Source organism: Gavialis gangeticus, unplaced genomic scaffold, assembly GCF_001723915.1.
Source record: "Gavialis gangeticus isolate Ggan-Ray unplaced genomic scaffold, GavGan_comp1, whole genome shotgun sequence".
Classification (NCBI taxonomy): Eukaryota; Metazoa; Chordata; order Crocodylia; family Gavialidae; genus Gavialis; species Gavialis gangeticus.
The window spans coordinates 99,974,622-99,981,294 of NW_017729024.1; positions in this window are offsets into that span (position 1 = coordinate 99,974,622).

The following is a 6,673-nucleotide window of genomic DNA, read 5'->3' on the forward strand; positions in this document are numbered from 1 at the left end:
CCCCCCCCCCCCCCCCATTGAATTCAGCCAGAACTGGTCAGGCTCTGAAGGGGCTTTTACTTCTGGCCTTTCTTATCATCAAATCTCACCTTGCCAGAGCACCGTTTTGATCATCTGCAAAGCTGGTTACCCAATTTCCAGTGGTCACCCTATAATCTGTAAAGAAAACAAATGGCAGTCACTTCCAATGTCATTTTCATTTGTCCCACAGGATAGAAGCAAGTTTCCTTTTCTGCAGTACTGTACCTTGACTCGTGGTGGCCCCAGGCAAACTTTTATCATTATCTCTGGTGAGTCCCCCTTCACCTGAGATAATCATAATCATAATCAGACAATGGGGAAAAAATTACTATTTTCAGGCCCCCTTTCTGTTGGGGCCCTGGGCAGCCACCTGGCTCACCCATGCCTGTGCCCAGCCCTGCTTTTCTGTTAATGCTGGTACAGAGGTGAAATTACAGAACTGCTGAACCTTGCCCTCTACTGGACTGGGGCTGTTGCCTGTGCTTTTCTGCCCTCTGTTCCATGTAGTAAGAGCTAAGAGTAGAACAAATATATACAACAGCCTGTAAAAACAGCCTTTTATCATATACAAGCACATTATTTAAATTATCTGAACAATTATTATGACATCTATTTCAGTAAGCATGGACCAATAACCAAGGATCAACTGGAAAGTTTTGTGCAGCTTGTTATGTAAGGAAGATATATGCAAATAGATATACAGAGTAGAGTGTAATTTGTCTATATTTATCTGAACATTAACCACTCCTTATTCACAGGGGATAATTGGTAATAGGCAGGAGACCTGATTCATTTGATTCATGAACCTGCCTTTTGTTCTACTGCATCAGTTTAGTAAAAGTACAAACACAACATACTGTGACATGAAGTTTAACTGAATGCTCTTTTGGGATGCTGTGCCGATAAATTTCAACCGTGAGGATTGAGCTGGGTTAAGATGGAAGAGATTTGTTTCCCCACAGCAGGTTGAGGTCAGCCCAGGGGTAACTGTTGAAAGGCACCCAGAATCATGTCATTGGAAATCGTGGTATCTACACTGGTAGCTAGCACAAGAGAGCAACTTGCGGTGTAGTATTTCTGTCATTTACATTTAGAGATTTACCTTTCCTGTCTGATCCAAGCCCTTTTGAAGTCAAAAGGGTCTCTTCGTTGACACAGGATCTGGTCATACTACCATTCCTGTGACTGTATCAGAAACCATGATCCATATTCTACTGGGTTTTTTTTTCCTTTAGCTTCGTTGGCTCAGAGGCACATCAATGCAGAACACTTGGAAAATGCATCAGGGAGCTTCTGCTACCAGGCACTGAAGCAAATGTATGTAAAATATTTCTCTATCTTCTTTCCCCTGTTTAATTGAGACTAGGTACAACTCATTACTCTAGAGCATTCCTTTTTCCAATGAGTTAATTCCATTTTCTTGTTAAATCCCCTCTTTTATTTACTGTAAAATAATCCTGCTATAACATACTTGTCAAAGCACTCAGCTGAATGGGATAAGGTTTTGATTTAGTCAGATTTAAAGATCAAGAATTAAAAATTATCAGCATTAAAAAGGAAGCTACTCTTGAAATAGCTGAGGCTTTGCTTGTGTAAAGTTTATGCTGCTGCTGAAGGGACTCTTTTAAAACACTGTTAAGTAAAACAGAATTATAGTTGAAGAATGGCTGGAGGCAAAGAATTAATGAAAAAACCACCCTGTTGTGAGACCCAGTAAATTAGGAGCTATAAAATGGGTATTATATTTAGAAGTGTTAAAGCTGTTTTGAGTTTGCAGGTTTCAGGATGGGGAGCAAATTGAGATGCCTCTGTTACTATGTATCTTAAAATAGTCAACACATTGCTAACCTTGAAAAATGCCCAAGAAAAGAACAAAAGAAATTAATACAGGGTAAAGGTGAGTGAAAGATTTTAACTGATGAAAATTAAATTAATACTGTTCTATCAGATGTTCTGGTTTTTAATCTGTTCTAAAGCCTTTGTATCTTGGAAGGGTTTTTCTTTTTCATTTTTTTTAATTGAAGTTAATATTGATTGGGGAGATAATATTCTCTAATGAAAATTGTTGTTTTAAAGTACTTTTCAAAAGCAGTCAAAACTAGCAATGCTTAATGCCTGAATGATTTCCCTTTCACGTTATCAAATATATGTTCTATATTTTCAGTAAGGAAGAGAGTCCATTTGATACTGCTACAGGCGTTCTCCTTGTGGGCAGGAAAAAGAGAAAGGTGTGTGGCACAGCTCCTCAGAGTTCATGCTCACATGCAGCAAGGACAGTGAACAGTTTGGTGGCACACAACATCCAACAAATTAGTCGCCAGAAGGAATTTAGAAGGGTGAAAAAAAGTAAGTGGGGAGGAGGGAATGGAGATTGACTGCATATACTCAACCATCAGCTGTGATAAAATGAGGTACCTGAAACACAAGCTGTTGTAGCAGGAATGTGAAAGGGATAACAGTTGAAATTTCCCGTTTTTTTCCCCTTCACATAATCATTTATGATTAAGACCCATAAATGAATGACCCATAAAATTAAAAATAGAATTTCTAGAGAAATATAAAACACTGAATCTACATTCTCTCTTGCTCTAGAATCCTCCTGGCGATTGCAGTGGATATTTTAGGTGCTCTATAAATAGAGGATTTGGTCCCTTCTGATGCCTTTTAGTATCTGTTAATTCTGCTATAGAATATTGCATTAGAAAATAGTGATGCTCAGGACCAAAAGTTTAGTGCCAGATTTATTTGTCATATGGAATATCAAGTATTTTGTGGGGTTTATTGTTTAACTAAATAAGGCACAAATCCTGTTCATTTTAACGATCATGGATTTGATTTCAATGGCACTACTCTGTATATACGGTAAGTAAAATTAGGCTCCAGACATTTTTTTAGAAATTACAGGCACCCCCCCCAAAAAAAGTAATTAAGAAAGGTATTTTTAAATTTAAAAAGCAATAATCCTTATATGTAGTAAATAGATGGTTAGATTTTGGGTAAGATCCTTAGCTAGAATAAATTAGCATAGTTCTACTGAAATCAATAGATGTCTGTTGATTGATGTTAGTGAGGAACTGGCCTGCTGTGTATCAATTTATTTATATGTTATATCATTCTGTGTGTTTTGAATGAACATATACATAAATGCATGTTAAATCATTCAGTGTAATCAATTGCATTTCAATGCATAATGGAAACAGCAACTTTCAAGAATACCAAAAAAAGCTTGGTTTTGCTCATACCAATTTCCTTGAGCAGTTAAAGGCCACTAATATATGGCAATGTTTCATTAATTATCATGAAAGACAAAATAAATAAGTTTACCTTAAGTTCTTGGAAGGGAAGTAGGACACACTGGGTTATTTTTTATATAACTTAGTCTGAAACAAAACCTTAGAATGTGTTGCAACATTAAAGAACCCTTGGCAGGTTTACATCCTTTTTGAAAAAAATGCTGACAGCTAGATATCATAAAGTTGTTGCTTTCATATGCAAATCTGCGCTGTTTCTCCTAGTTTCCATCAACGATTCAGAAAATAAATTGCATACTTTTTTAATTAAAATGTTTTAACAATAAAAACTGAGAAAAGCAACCCCAAAGTCCTTTTGATGTAACAGAAGATAAAATATAGTGACAATTTTGCTAATGGATATGAAGGGTGCCATTTTTTTTTTCTTTTCCAATAATTGAATTTAATGTCAAATCACAGATCAGTGCATTGTCAGACAGGGCTAGAGGCTACATCACCCACTTCAATGTATTTTGAACTGAGGTGTAAATCTGAGATGGGGTTGAATGGTCATGTTTTTCAGATAGTCATGGGCTGTAAGTCAGACACTTCACTTAGAAGCAGATTTACTTGAACAGTGTAACAAGCAGACGTTGATAAATAAACTTTTCTTTGTAAGAGGGAATAATTGCCAGCAACCTGAGTTCTAACAAGAGACAGGGGTTTGATCTCTCAGCTAATTGATTTAATCAAGGAAAAGTTCCTGAGACAGAGTTACTGAATTTTAAAGAGTGGCTTCAGATGCATGATACATAGAACTTAACAAATCTGAATTGAAATGGACAGATGACCTGGAAAAAATAATAGTAACAGTATGATGCCATATGCATTGTGTGTGAATTGATGGATCCTAATTCTTAGCAGGTTCTTATCTACAAAAGCAATTTGTCAACAAGGAAATTTTGAATTTGGCTCTAAATTTTAAGGAAGTAGAGGCAGACTGGCAAAAATGTTTGTCTTATCTTTTTCAAAATCTGTGTATGGGCATGCTGTTGTAAAGGCTTAGTTATAGTCCCTTCCAGAAAAATATAAGACCTAATATTAGCTTAAGGGATTTTACTGTTTTTGACAAACTGAAACTATATAAACTTCATAGCCCATAGTTATTCAGCATCCTGTTATCTTCAATATTTAAAAATGTTTCTAAGGTTATGATGAGAATTCAAGATAGGACTGCTAAAATATGCCTTCTGGATGCTTTCATCATATTAACAAATACCAAAAAAGGCCTTGCATTGGAAGTAGAATGGGGTAGCAAAAGGTCAAAGGGCACTAGCAATATAATATCTTCATATTTTCCTAGGATAATTGACCAAAACAGGAAGTTGGGGAATAATCATAAAAAAATGAATAAAATTAATTAAGCTACACTGTGCAACCTTTAGTCACACTGGTGAGTTTATGCAAGAATTCCCATTGACTTTGATGGGGAGCTGCTCAAAGTGGGTGAATGTTACACATTATAGAAGTCAGTGTATGTTTTAAAAAAAAAAGAAACACATATTTTTTAACAGTGTAAACAATCTCTCCCCATTCTGATAAGATAAATTTGTGAAGTATTGTGGTTCATGAGTATGGAAACATGGGTATGGAAAGGGATACATTTTTTAAAATGGAAGTTGACACTGAATAATTAAAAAGGAAATGAATGGAAATCAAACTTGTCATCACATATCTCTTTATATAAATTTAGTCTTAGTAATAATGTAATCCTGATCACAAAAATGCAAGATAGCTGAATTCAATAGAGCTTCAATCCAGAGTAGAGTAGGTGATGTTTTCTCTGTATATTTTGCTCCAGTGACTTCACAGTGGCTACCAGGGATGGTGAATAGCCCTGCTATTGGAGGTTGTTTGCTGAAATGGTGAATCTCCCTCTTTCTTACACTTTTCCTTAGAGTTACGCCTGCTGCTAAGGAGGTAGTGATGGTGGCAGGCAGTGGCCGTCTTGGTCTATTGAGACCTTTTTTTGGATGAATTTCCTGTCGCCACTAGCCTGCAAGTGGTGTTTCCATCAGTGGAAGGCAGGCATAAAAGGATCTGTATATAGTTTGTGGGAATGGGTTCTAAGAAGCTCCAGATCCATGCTAAGTGGGTACATCTACATGAGACGCTACTGTGCAGTACTTACTGCACATTTATTTAGTATTTGTATTAGCAAGTGCTAAATAAATGGGCAGTAACTGGAGTTACACTACAGTAGTGCTTGTGAACATCTTTTAGGTGACGCTACAGCGTAGTAGCCTAATAATACTGAGAAGTAGTGTAGTAGTGCACAGTGTTTTTTGATTACTTCACAGTTAGCATCTCATGTAGGTATGCCCAGTAATATCAACCTGGGAAAAAAAGGGGGAAAAAGGCTAAAGTGATCAGGAGATGACTGAACTCCTTGGTAGAGTTATAAGAAGCACATTACTAAAAAATTTTAGAGTTTAGTGAAAACTGGTGTCATATAATCACCTAGAGAATTTGATGTTAGAGAAATAAAAGGCAATTAACAAACCTGTTTTTTGCCTTAGGCATGTTTCAGTTGGTTGTTCATCAGCTCTGCTTCTCGATTCCACTTTTAAAGATTCACTTAGTTGAATGTGTGGCCAAGAAAGAAACAAACATATTATACAAAATAGTTAACTTCTTTTCTCTTTTTATTCTGAGGATTTCTTAGCTACAGGTCAGAAACCCAGGATAACAACTACTGGTGTTCTGCATTATTTAGTTTATAGGTATATACTGGTTCAAGGAATCCTTTTATTTATTTATTTTTCTATTCATTCCTCAGGTTACATTTATTTTAAACCATGTTTTCAAAGCCTGTTGGCATTACAGCCAGCAAAATCGCCTTAGAGGTTAGATTTTAATTCTTCTTTGATTTTCTCCATGAAGTTAGTTCTATTTGTCATTAGAGAGAATAGGCTCTATGTTTTTCAACCTCTGTCCTTTCAGTATCCTTTACCATTGCATGCATGGTTTGCTTTCAAAAGTGGGATTGACAAACTTGTTCTGATAAAATAAGAAGGGTTTGATTCCTTTTCCGCAAACTTGACAGCACAGAGCCAGTGATATTTTGTATATTTTCACTAGTGGTAATCAGAAGTCAGTAGAATTTGGTCATTATGAAGCAGGCATAAATGGGATCTGCATTAGTCTCCATCTTTTTTTTTTGAGCTTTAAGGGAGTATAGTTAACGGATTACAATTTTCTCCTACATTTTTCTAAGTCTCTGCTTTTTCTCAGCCCATCCATCTGGGATCAGGAGGGTCAAAATATTGTGACAGGAACCATTCTCATAGGATTTCTAGCCTGAACAAACATCAGAAGTATTATAAATCTTGGAATAAATTTGTTCTTATGGGATTTTTCAG